The following is a 14281-nucleotide window of genomic DNA, read 5'->3' on the forward strand; positions in this document are numbered from 1 at the left end:
TTGAGAAGATAGTCCAGTGGATAAAACACTTGCCACAAATATGAGGACTGGAATTCTGACCCCTATAACTCAAATAAACCTTAAAAGGCATGGTGGCTACCTGTCTAGGGATCCATGGGGCAAGCTGGCTAGCTAAACTAGCCAGAATCTGTGAGCTTTAGGTGCAGTGAGAGATTCTGCATAAAACGAAACAAAACAATAAAATGAAGAGCTATTGAGGAAGACACATGGTGTCACCTTCTCAGGCATGTGCACGTAACACATACACACATGTGTCTCCATACACATACTAACATTTATACACACATGCATACCTCATAGACCCATACATATGAATAAAAACTAGAATTAAACCCTAAAGTATCCAAGTAGATTTGACTGCATTTTCTGATAGTTACATGGGAAAATGCAGATGCAGAATTGTTTGTTGTCATCCAGTAAGTAAGCTTCTGTGTCTCTGGAAGTGACCATTCCTGACACAGAGAATGTGTTGTTCCTGAGAGGGGGCTAACTCTTCTTTATATGGTGGAAGGATGGACCTGATATGCAAGGGGTCTCCTCCAGGACAGGAAGTAACTCAATTTCCGTAGGCAGCAATTTTGTCCATTTCACTCATAGTAACATATTTTCCTTCGCCCAGCTCAGGTAAAGTCTTCAATTCTTTCTTTCTTGTTCAGTATCATTTTCCCTTAAATCAAGATGAGTAGAGAAGTAAGTCAGACATGATTATTGAAACATCCTATTTCTTCAGGCTGATTTTTCCTTCAGCCGTTTGCTGCTAATTAGGATTTTTGTCAGGAAGCGAACAGTGGCAGAAAGGTGGAAAGCAGTTAGATCTGAACCCAATTATCAGTTTTATCGTAAGGTTGGAGGAAAGAGAAGGTGACAACCAATGACCAGCAAGGGTGGATCTCTTGGGTCATCTTCACTAACCTGCAGGGTCTCAGCGTTGGGAACTAAATGTCTTCCTTACCAGTCTGTGGACATCTTCTGACTTCAAGGCCTAGAATTCAAACTGCAATGTTGGAACCTTATCTTAAGCATTCTTTCCCATTTTACAAGACAAAGGACCCATATCTAAGAAAGCTTATTATGTGTGTATGGCCATATAATAGAGATAATAGGTAAACTAAGTCATCTGGTGTCTAGAAAGCTGATTCTCTTATCCTCACTGATATGTGTGGGAAAGCTGCAGAATTTATAACTGACTTATAATTGCAATAGCCAATATAGATACTCTAAGAGCAGAATCAAAATCCTTTCTCCGTATGCAGTTCCTAACAGCTCATTATATGGTGAGGTATGGAGTTGTACAAGGGAGTAGGTGTAGTGTGTTAGAAGGATACATAGGGTGGAAAGCTCCTGCTACATCATTATCTGCATCTTCACAGGTTGTTATTAGTGTGTCTTGATCCATTGTTTCTTATTAATAAATCATCATCAACTTGAGGCTTTTGTCTTGACAATCTCATTTTCTCCTTGTTCAGGACTATTTCATGTTCCTGGTGATGTCAGGGCAGACCTTATTCTTGCGTGAATTCCCATCTAAATAATTTCTCTTCATTTGCGAGTCCTTTTCCCTTTGAATTCAGCTAACGTTTAATGAGGAAAAAATTGTCCATTTCTTTGCTTTCTCATTGTTAAATGTGATTATCATAGATGGCAGAGAGTAATCTTATAGATTCTATCTGCCTTCCGTTAGGAATAATTTAAGAGTGGAATGCAAGATCTCTTTCATTGACTGACATTTTGCAAATGAAATCTGTGGCCTCTTGAACTTCATTATAACTTCATGAATATTGGAAAACTTCGAGGCTTGGCTGTGGTTTTGAAACTCAGCCAGGAATGTCCTAACGGTATTATAACTTGTACTTCTGCAACGCTCTTTCTTCCTCTTGGTTTGAAGCACCTGAGTCATCACCCTTCCCTCTCCAGTACTAGGCACCTGAACTGTTAAGTGGATGACTTACTATGTCCATTTTATAAGTAGGAGCCCAAGGTGTCAAGGAAGTGACATGAACTAGCGAAGACCACAGAATGTGTCCTTGTGTTCCAAATTTCTCCCTGGAAAAGCTGCCTTCACTACCCAGACGACATTTGTTTGCAGTCTATTGTGCTAGACATGGATTCAATATCAACTTCTGATTCAACTGTCAATCCCAACTCCCATGACCTTCTTTTTTTCTTGTGCCTGCTCACATGACTTCTGCCAAGAAATTCTTCTTACTCTACCTCCCAGAATAGGACTTTTCATCCTTGAAGTATGTGAGACTTCCAAAAGTGCTCTACACTATAAAAGTAGTAGATATTTTTGTTTGTAAAGGGGGTTTCTCTGATGGTGTCCAGTAATCAGAATTTAACAAATGAAATTCGATAGGGCTGGTGATGATAGTCATTGTGAAATTAAAAATGGTTCCACAATGTTATCACCTGTTTGGTAAACTAATAATGGATTAATTCTTCAATGAAAGGATTTCACTTGGGAGAAATGTTGGCTAAATATTCATTGGACAAAGTAAACAAGGACCATAAGCTAAATATGGAAATGGACAAAAACATTAAGCCAGCTTTCTACTTCCTGGGATTGCTGCCTGCACATGGCTTTGCTTTCTCATGGAACTTGAGGTCTGTGTGCTGTGGCAGATATCCAGATGTGTTACTTCCAGCTGCTTTCTGCCAAGATGTTCCTGTTTGAAAGATAAAACTTGATGGTGTGCTTTGATAAATCAGAAACATTTGTGTTTATTTGCAATAGGATTAACAAAAGGAAAAAGATACCTACTTAAAATACTCTACTATAGTAACTATTATCATTATTAATTTCAAACTAGTGAGGGAACAGTCAGGAGGATAAGTATATGAGAAAAGAAAAAGAGGTTACTCCTAAAAAGGCCATAAAATTGTCCATATATCATATTGGCTGACAGTATGTAAAATTATAGTTTCTGGTGTTGGTCACAATGTGATAAAGTGGGCAGTTAGATGTTCAGCTGATGAGAATAGGAATGAAATTGTGTCCCTAGAAGAAAAGTCACTAACAACAGTAGGCTGACCCATCCTGTTTGAATTTTGAATGTGGTTTGAGCCTAATCTCTGATGATAGGAGAATGTGAGCTTCACCTTCATAATTTATCGCCTTCCCTGGAACCCGGTGGGCATCTAAGACACAAAGTACTGTGGCTGTGGGCATAGTTGGTGTAGCCACAGCAGCCAGGTCCATTTAGGAGGGAGGGTCTGGAGACGAATGTCATACATGAATGGTGTCATAAGATGGCCTGAGTGCTCTGTGCTGAAGATGGCAGGGATTCTCTTTCACCTACTGCTTAACACCGGAGCCTCTCTGACCCACTGTGCGAAGTTCAGTAAATAACATCCTTTGTCTTTGTCAGCTTTACTCAGCCTGCGCATTACAACCTGGCTCCTCCATGTTCCACCCATATCTCCTATGGGTTTGATTTTTGCCTGCATTATACTCTTAAGGAGTTTCTAATTCTGTCTGCTGTCTTCACTATCTATAGTACCTGTGCCCAATAAGAGCCTTAGGTCTCACCTCCTCCAGGAGACTTTTTGAAAGTCTACAGTGATAGGCTCTTTTTTTTCAGGGCTGAACCTCCACTATATCACCTCTTGTATAGTCCAAACAGCACTGAGTTAGACATGTGCGATGCACTTCATGGATCACTGAATGAACAGTTTTCAAAATGATAATGCAGTTGTTGCAGTATTAAATTCATTTTTTTCTGTTGAATAACTTCAATGAATTGATCTGACGTTGTCATTTTAATTTGATTCTAACATCTATTAGAAATTTCTATTACTTCACATACTGATATATTTATTCCATCAGGGACATGACCATGTGTGAACCTTGGACAATTCTCTTCCAATTATACCCAATCCATGAGCTTAAAACGGAATGTAAGTCTGCTTATGCCTTTAAGGGATTTGAGGAACATTCTTACTTACTGCTTAGACTGAAAGAATTGCCTGAACTTCCCCTTTTCATTTTCCCCCATTTTCATACAGCTCTTTATTTCATCTCTACAGACACGAAGAACTCCTAATTTGACTAATACATTAACTAGACACTTCATTTTATATTACAGTTCTATTCAGCAATCTCAAATGATAGCTTATAGTAATCATATTAGGTTTTATTGGAATGTTATGAAATGTATTGTAGCCACCATCAGTAATAACCACGCTCAGTTAGATCATCATCCTGTCCCTGAGCTGCCAATCATGCCGTAGAAGAACAATTGAGATAATGTAGGAGGCGACTGTCTGAGTAACTTGTACAGCTACTCAAACTGCACAAACCAAGGCAGGCAGTGTCCACTCTGGCCCTGCAGTGGGGCATTTTGCTGTTGCCACTAGGGTTAAAGGAAGACTTCTAGTTGATTTGGGGCTTCAAAATGTCCCACAGAATATCTTTTTCTTTTGTATCCAAGCTACTCTGAGCGTCTATTCCTGGAACCAGCATAGCACTAAACTGCAGGAATCCAAGACAGTAGAAACACACACTACACCACAAATACATCTTGCATGTTGAACCAGCCTTTCCTCTTGAACTAATACAGCTTGAAAAAAAAAAATTGCATGGTGTTCCAACTCTCGGGAGCAGTTGCAAGCATGCCTGGTTATTGTCATTCACTCATAGGTAAGACCAAAGGAAAAATTTTCAGCTTTCATTTTACAGTCCTGTGAGCTTTCAGGCCAAAGCTTGGAAATCAATGCCAGGTTTGTTCTCAGAGAAGAAGCTTTTAATGGTTTTTCTATTGACCTCACCGCTAGTAAAACCTGTCATTGTTGATCAATGTGGCACTGTTAAACTGGCCACCCCTTTCTCTTGCTTTTCCTATTGCAAATATTCTGGAGAATAGACAGAGTAAGTACATGCCATGGTGCAAATTAATTCTGTAAAGTCCTTATTATTGAGAGCTGAGGATACAAGCCGTCTTGACTCCTGCTCTTGTTTGCAGTTATGTAAAGTAATCAGGGAAGTGGGACCAAAGCCTTTTCTCTAACCTCAGCCAGAATATTTAGACATCTCAGAGTGTCCTTGCTAATGAGGTTCCCCTTCCTCTGTAAGGTCACTTGGAGGAGGCTGCAAAGCATCAAATCCCCCCAAAATACAGAGCCTTGAATACATGCACACAGCTGTTTAACTCAAGTCACATGCAGGAATACATATGCATGGTAAGAGAGTTCCATTTTCAGTGCATTTTTACATCTGGAACTAGGGTGATGAGTTACTGGTCTCTGTTATTTATTATTTCACATTCGCTTTGTTATTGCTCACCTTGGTTTCTTAGTTTTGAAATTTAATGGTCAGATTTCTTTTCTTCCTCATTCAATAGCCAACTTTATTCAGAGTGTCAGACAATTTATACTCTGAGGGTTAAAAAGAATCATATGAGTAAAATGTAAAATTACAAGGGCAAGCCACGGGTAACAAAAACATGGTTTTCTATAGAGGTGTATGAATAACAACAGCTGAAGTCAACTCACTCCTATCCACTCCACCAGGAGGAGCACGAAGACACATTCCAAGAACAATTCGGTGTTCTGAAGAAACTGAGGTCACAAGACTCATGTTTTGTTTTCTTACAGGCACTCAGAATTCCCCTCACATGACTCCATTCTTGGGTTGTGCTCTAACAATGCTGAACATGCACAGTTGTGGAGAGAGAGAGAGTTGTTGAAGATTATCTTATCTGCACTTCAAGTATGCACTCTATGAATAAAAATAATTAATGATCAGCTTTTTTTTTTTACCCTCTTTGTTTTCTACAGAATCTTATCTGATTAAGGGATGCATCTCTTATTGATCTGGTTTGGGGATTCAAATGGGTACATGGGCAGCTGTAGGGAATGGACTCCTGCTTAGTTTCAACCATAAGCCATCGTTGAAGATGGATTTCCTATTATATTAGAATAAGTCTACCTTAGTCAAAGTGAAAAGGGAATACATGTAAACAAAGTAGCCCTTGGCCACATTTGTGGTTTTCTCTTACATCCACAGTAGGGAATAACCAGACACCAGCAGGGTATAGTTTGACATCCACTCATTAGTATTTCCATAGGACTGCATCTTGTGATAGAGATATCATCTTAAATGGGTGAACACGTGGCATTTCAGAAATTAGCATTCCCACAAAGCACTAAAAACAAAAGAAAGAAAGAAAATACAATCAATAGAAATATTGACCCAGAGATGCTAAATTCCAATTGTGTTATATGATTTTTTTTTGATGAGTTTTTGATAATTTTGAGCAAGATAAGTTTATAGATGGCTGTTTTCATTCTAGTCATGAAGCATGAACAAGCGATGCTTGGGGAGCTCTTTGTGTTGCCCTAGAATGTTTTTGAATAATTTTCTTTCTATTTGGCCCCCAAATTAATATTAACAGCCTGGTTGTATCAATGCCTAAAGAACACTTGATTAATCTGATTGTTAATTTAGCCTTCTGTGGTATGTGTTTCTAGAACAGAGGTGTCTGTGAGCTTTTCAGGTTCATGGACACCTATGTTTAGAAGGGATACACATGGCAACATCTGAGAGCTCCCATCAAGCCTTGGGAAATGAGTTTATAATTTATCTTGTGGCTAGGTTAGTCCCAGTTTCATAGAATCAAGAACACCAATTCTTCATGGTGAATCTCTTTTCAAATCATTCTTGTTATGTAAAGTTAACCTTAACGTTACATAGCAATGAATAGTATCCATAGTCCAGAGCCATGAAAATAGTCCCATCTGTACAGACATATCATTTATCTGAAGAAAATCATAACAATCTCATCTTAGGATAAAATGTATAGGTCTCTGAAATTTCAGATGGTCTAAAACATAGGACAAATTTTATTTTGTATACAAACCACTTGTTTATCACAATGGTGACAGATGTCATGTCTTTTTACATACTGCCGAGTATAATGTCACTCTGTGGCTGCAACTAGGCAGGAGACAGAGGAACATGGTGCTTACTTAGAATGGACTGTTCTAAAGTCAGACATGCCAGGTGTTAATGTAGCAACTACTACTATCGAGGTGTGTGACCTGGGAAAAGTTACTTGACCCACATGACCTCTGATTTTCATCATTAATCACAGGAGGGGAATACCACCCATTCCCTGTCTTGTGCATCAGCCACATTGCTTTTCTCAGGGCCTATGGCATTAGGGTTGATGACTCCTGGGGAAGGCATTTTGTCTTGGTTGTTCATATTCGTGCTTTTGCCGTTGGATCCAGGCATCCAGGTTTGTCCTATTTGAAGTATTTCTTCACACAGATATCTGGTCTCCTCTTTATTGAGTCGGGTTCCCTTCTTTGGTTGATGTTGCACACTCTGGGTCCCTGGTAGAGAGTGCTCATGTGGGTCACCTGGTGTCAAAAAGGAACGTAGACAGGTTAGAAGGAAAGAATGACGGGGCAGCAGGAAAGAATTAGAGGAACTCTGGGTCTACACCGAGAGGCTGAGTCCCTACGGGGTGGAGATGGGTTGAGAGAAGGGGCTTCTGTGGGCAGGGCTTCAGCCAGACTAAGGCGTCTGGTGAGACCTGGGGTGGAGGACAGGAAAGACTTAACTAAAAGTCACCTGCCTGAATCCCAGCCCAGTGTGGCCACTGGGGGTCCCTGGTAGAGAGTGGTTCTGTGGGTTTGGCAGGAGTCACAATGGAATGGAGAGAGGGGCTGGAAGGAAAAGCTAACAGGGGTTGTGGGGTAAGGACTGGGAGAAGGGCTGGATAGGCCAGTGTCATTCACTCCATTCGTCCTTGTGAGGTGGTACATTAGATAATATGTTTAAACCACTCAAGTCCCGGCCACAGAGCATTTCAGACTGCTATCTCTTACTACCCGATACTAGACTGAGATATGATGCTAATTCTCAGGCACTTAAGAAAACAGGTATTTTTTCAAATTTCTTTAAAGAAAAGCTGCAAGGAAAATGTGATAAGCTCATGAAGCACTCAGCTTTCCCTGTTGTTGATGTCTTACATTCCAGCCTGACATTCGCCAGTTATGAATCAACATTGATATGTTATTATTAATTAAACTTCAAACCTTGGATTTTGCCAACATTTCCTTTCTTCCCCCCTCCCCCACCTCAGATTTCTATTCAGGATATCATACCCCATCTCTTTTCCCCCTGTCTTTTTGAGTTCCCTTAGGCTGTGACAGTCCTCAAATGTCCTTTTGTATAATGACTTTGACGGTTTTTAGGAGTATTTTGGGTATTTTATAGAATGTCTTTAGATTTGGGCTTAGCTAATACATGTCTGGCAGGTCATATATCACTCTGTGACCTGCCCACGAGTCTGGTGCACACTGGGTTAGCATTGATCACATAGGTAAGGTTGTGATTACCAAGCCTTTCTACTGTGAACCTTCTTAACTTGATAGCCTTTCTTATGCTGAAACCTTTGGAAGCAGGTCACTAGCTGCATGCCACACCAAAGAGTGGAGAGTCACATTGTACCTTGCTAAAGGCAAAGTGGCTATTCACATTATTTGCAATTATTTTGTATGGAAGAGTTGTATTTTCTCCTCCACTAACCTTTATTTCTCCCCACTTATACTTTATTTATATCAGTATGACCAGTTATTTTATATCTTGGATCATATTCCCATACTAAATTGTTGATTTTGTTGTTCAGATTGCTTTGGCTTTGGCCACTGGAAGTCTTTTACTTGACTTCATTGTATAGTTTTGGGGAATTTTTCACTTTTCGAGAATACAAACTCCCCAGGCTCACTCTATGTATTTTCTGACTCTTTCATACATCTCTTTTAAAAAGTATTTGAAGGTTTATTTTTGTTTTATTTCACACGTATTTGTGTTTGTGTTTTGTCTGTACATGTGTCTATGTTCCATATGTATGCCTGATGCCCATGGAAGAGAGAAGAGAGTGTCAGATGTCATAAAGCTGGAGTTACAGGTGATTGTGAGTCACTATGTGAATGCTTGTAGTCCAAGGTCCTCTGGAAAAATAGCCAGTGATCTTAACCACTGAGCCATCTCCCCAGTCCCACCTCTAAATCATCAATTGGTTATCTCTTCCAAAGAGTGTATGTGTGTACGTGTGTGTGTGCATGTGTGTGTGTACGTGCGTGTTGTGTGTGTGCATGTGTATGATATTAGAAGCCAAGATCTGAGTACTGGATGTGTTTAAAGCTTTGACGGTGCTTTTTCTTTAGTGTGCATTACTGCAATGTGTGTGTGTGTGTGTGTGTGTGTGTGTGTGTGTGTGTGTATATATACATATATACATACATATATAAATACACATTTTTATATATGTATGTATATATACATATATATACATACATATATATACACATTTTTATATATGTATGTATATATGAAGCCAAATATAGGGCTCAGTGATTAAGAGTGCTTGCTGCTGCTCTTGCAGAGAACCAGGCTCCAGTTCCTAGCCTACAATCAACTGCATCCTCAGTTTCAGGGACTGGCACCCTCTTCCGACTCCTGCAGGCAACTACATACAAGTATGCACACATACACAGACATAGAAACACACAGGTACATAAACTTAAAAATGTTGAAGTATTTAAAACCACATGTAGACATTTCTATACAAATTCATAAGCTTTTATTAAATTCATGCCGATGTCTCCAGGTCTATTCTCATATTGCATAGTTTATTCTAACTATATTGTTTGATTTTCTATAGCCTCTGATTCCACCAGTGATACACCCTACTTATACCATCTGCCATTGATTGATTTATTTGTTTAACCTTGTTATATGCATTGACAGCAATTTCAGATTTGTTACCGCATGTCCCATGAGAAGCAATTTCCTTCTACTAGAGTAAAATAATGCTTACATTCCTTTTCTGAGTATAATTTGAGCAGATTTGGATCAGCCTCATGACCTCTCAAGGTGATTCTTCTTAGTATAGAATTATATTTAGCTTTCTTGTTTCTGTAAATATTCTCCTCACAGCCTGAGCTGAGTGGTTGGCATATCCAAATGGATTTGCATGAAGTCTAGACCCTGCATGTGTTTTATTGATAGTTTCTGGCTAAGAGCTCTTTGTCCATGTGCTCTTGACAATATTGATTTTAGATGCTACTTTATTAATTTCTGTGACAGTTATTGACTAAATCTTACTAGCAATGAGTTTTTATTAGGCCCTTGGGAATTCCAAATTTGATTTGTTCAAGAGATGCTGTTAGGAGACATCACAGAAAAGGGAACATGACCATGGCTTTCAAGAAATCCCAAGAGTTGTGACACAGGGACAAGGTGGTGTCATCGTTTACCTAGACTGATAAATCCATAACAATATTAATGTAAAGTATCAACAAATAATCTCCTGTAGCAATCAATCTGAATTGAAAAGTCACAGTATAACTTACTCCAAGATGTTACAGGCATATAATAAACCATGTGTCCTGTGTTTAAATACTAAAGTCTCCAGTAAATGGCAGACTTCTGTGCTCCCAGCTAACCCATCTGACTTACAAATTACAGGAATAAAACTCTAAAGAGTATGAAATGTGTTAATAAGTCCCAAATTATATTTTTATGTATATGGATTGGTCAGTTTATAAATACTGTGTTGTACTGGTCAAAAGCCCATCACCAAGCTGAATTTAGAATGCCAATGTCATATAGAATTGATGCCTGCATTTTTATAATAAACATGACCCTATGTTAGTTACCAGAGCTGTTCTGTTAAACCATGAGGAAAGCAGTCAGAAGTTAGACTTTTCACCCACATAAGTAGAGTTTTCACCCGCAGGGCTTAAATTTCAGCCAAAGCCACTCTCTCTGTTTAAGTCACACTGTTTAAGTCGCTCAATCTATGTCACTGCAGTATTAAAGTAGGGCGTCTCAAAAAGAACAACCTGCTGATAGAATATCAAAGAAGAAGGTCAGAGCATTAATCCGTGGACTCCCCAATGCCTAGAAGACAGCATTCTTCCTATTACCACCTGTAAAGAAATAGGGTGGTGCTACATGCATAGACCTGCTTCCTTGGCACATAGGAGAGACCAAGAGAGGAACAGAGCAGCAGGTTGTGGATGAAGGAGCTGGTTCCTGGTGTGTTTTAACAACAGACAGACTTCCCACACTCAAGAAAAGCTGCCAGCTCTCTGTAATACACTCCATCTCTACAAAGAGCTGCCAAGTACTTTCTGCAAATCTGCAAAGATTTTACTCCAGGGGGTGTGGTTTGCAACTCTATGATGCCCTCCTCTGCCCTATCAATAATAAAAGCAAAGGCACAGCAAGCTGCCCTGTTTTCTCTCTTTAGAGAGACATGGAGTCCCACAGTTCAGCTGAATACTTTAGCTGATCCTCAAGATACTTAAACACACCCGCAATTGTCCTTACCTGTTATTCACACGCACCGTAATTTTTTGAAATATGAATTAACTAAATGCAGTAGTGTTGTCAGGGAACTGAGACTTACCATACATTATCGTCAACCTGTGAGAGGCCTGATATTTGCATGCCTTAACAACAGATTGCGAGGATGTACTTAGAAAGGTGTCTGGTTGTTCCCATGTGGAGAATAGGTGGGATTTAACAATAGGAAGTCAACTAAAAATCACAGTATAGCATAGACTTGACTAAAGAATCTTCCTTTTCTTCTCTCCAGTCCCACATAGGAGTTCATTTTTACATTTTAATACAAGGAATAGAAAATAAGGGGAAGTCATATTTTTCTGTGATATTAGCAGAGAGAATCCTTGTGGGATGAGAAAAAATGTAGTGTCAGGGGAAACAAAGCATTCACCGCTCCTAGACTTGAACATGTGTAAGACTAGGCTATTCTGACTCTTATCATAAATTCTCTTGGGGGAAAGGTATATAGAGAATTTAGCAGCCTGAGCCTTTAAGCCAAATTGGGGGCACTGTATACTTGGAAGTTGGTATTTTTTAAATGGCCTGATTAATCTTCCTTCAATAAATCTACTCCTTGGCAATGCAAAGGGACCTGAATGTCATCTTCGTCACTTGAATTGTTAACAAATAGAAAATAATCATGGGCCTTTCTATTTCACTCTGAATGACACTGTATCAAATTGTTTATTGAACATATAACACTGTCAAAGAAAATGAAGTAGTGGAGAGACAAATGCCAAGACACTGAAAGAATTCTCCCCCCAGGGAGACACGTATTTAGTAATAGTTCCGAGAATTCTCCCTATTTTATGAGAAAGTAAAATGTTGCTTTTTGTATTCGCCTTCTTAATTTGAAGTTAGTGCCAAGGACCTAGATTTGAAAGAATCCATGCTACTAGTCTTACAGGCATCCTGGTGGGAACGAATTAATAAAATGGAAAGTCCAGGCACAACAAAATTGCTTTTACTGGAAGTAGTATTTCCATATATTGTTTATATTTTGCAACTTAGGACACTTAAAATAGGTCAGTATTATTTAAAAATGCAGAATAAATACACATTAAAGTGTTTTTTCTTTGCTATAAATATCATACTGTTTGTAATGTGGTTTAGCCAGTTACTAGACAGGGCTGCTGCATGCATGCACAGTTCTATTTGGCAGGAAAGAGCTTCACATGTACTTTATTTCTGTCTTGCTAGTTATGGGTTATTGAACATATCAGAACTGGGATCTTAGAGGGCTCACCAATGGACTTCCTTCCTAAATCTGCTTCCAAACAAGTAGGTCTGAAACAGGCTGATTAAACATCCGTTTTAGAAACAATGTCAGTGTACAGAATAATTGAAAAACTTTGTAAAATTAGAATTAATAAGTAAATTCAGCCAATCATGTTGATCTGTGCCCATAATCCCAGTGCTGGAGAAGCCAGTCAGGATCATTTGTTCAAAATCAAGACCCTGTCTCAAAGACAAACAGTGATAAACAAGTAAGTGAAATTTGTCAAGGTTCCAGGTACCAGGACTGCTATTCAAATACTAATAGTATATTTGCAGACTAACAGAAAACAGAACTTTAAAAATTTAAAAGTTTGCCAATTGGAGTGGAACCAGAAAGTCAAATACTTGGGAGCTCCACCATCAGAGGGATGAAACATGGGTGGTATACATGAGGGAGGTCCTAAGTAAGCTTATGTCTTCTGAAAATACCTTGTGCTGATATCTTATAACAGGTACATAGATTTGTACATATGTGAAAATTCATTTACCTGCATAGTAAACACTTCTGCATTTTACTGTAGATGAGTCCATTCCCAATGAGAAAGTTTTGAGTTTTGTTTTATTTGAGTCAGGGTTTCATGATAAACCCCAATCTGGCCTGGAATTTACTACAAGCCCAGCTGAGCCTTGAATACTCAGTAGTCCTGTGTCAGCCTCCCGAGCGCTAGGATTATGGTGTACACTATCATGTGCAGCTAAAAGTTTTGAAAAAGTTGAGAAAAACTGACAGAAAAAAAACTAAGTTAATGGGGACCTGTGTTGGTTGGGCACCCACCCACAAATGACTTTTAGACATTGACCCTAGAACTGGACAGGCTAATCTGTCCAGTCGCCAGTGCCACTTGAAAAACACAGCCCACAGATTTACAACCTCCACAGGCCAGAGAACCAGTCCCAACTAAAGAGAAACAGCAGGCCCCTTTCCTCACTCTGCCCTGAGTGGGAGGCGAAAGAACACAAGGTAGAGGAAGGCCACTCATCCCAGCCCAGCCTGACTTTCCCTGAGTGTCTGTCTTCTCCTGTAAGAGGTGAAAAAGATAACATAGGTGACTATCTGTACCAACCGCAGTGACCAGTCATTGGAGCTAGAGCAGCAGTGTGGGGGGACTAAAGGGGTCAGAACTTCAGCGAGATTATCTACCTCAAGGGTGCTATTTTAAGGTTAGGAAATGGAGGCCAAGTTCCATGACTTATTGGAAGTGGGTTGTTTCTGGGAAGTGGCAGGGCTGCCTCTACATCCAACTGTGCAGGTGCCTAGTCCAGAGTTCCTGTCATTACACCATTGTGCTGGATAGCCGACCTGAATATCAATGACTGCTGTCAATGACAATTGAATATCAATGATGAACTGCTGGTCCTTTGCCTAAGCACCAGAGTGCCCCGATTTCAGAATGTTCAATGCAGATTCCCAAGCCCATGGAGGCCTGTGTGCCACTGACTCTAGGAGCAATTTATAGTGTTTGTCGTGTGCCTGCAACAAGAACAAGATTACTATTTAGAACTAAGGTAGTTATTTTCACAATCCTCCTTGAAGCCGGCAGGCAGGTGTTCTTTTGAAGGTAAATAAAAACACCGGCAACCTCAATTATTTGACTCTATTTAGTGTATTCTAAAAGGTGG

The 14281-nt window shown here is 39.6% G+C and overlaps 1 protein-coding gene across 4 annotated transcripts in view; it reads left to right on the top strand.

Annotated features, from left to right (window-relative positions):
* Grm1 (glutamate metabotropic receptor 1) overlaps positions 1–14281 on the top strand; it is a 364203-nt gene that overhangs the window by 284078 nt on the left and 65844 nt on the right. The window lies entirely within an intron of this gene.

The sequence above is a fragment of the Peromyscus maniculatus genome, chromosome 16 (genome assembly GCF_049852395.1).
Source record: "Peromyscus maniculatus bairdii isolate BWxNUB_F1_BW_parent chromosome 16, HU_Pman_BW_mat_3.1, whole genome shotgun sequence".
NCBI lineage: Eukaryota > Metazoa > Chordata > Mammalia > Rodentia > Cricetidae > Peromyscus > Peromyscus maniculatus.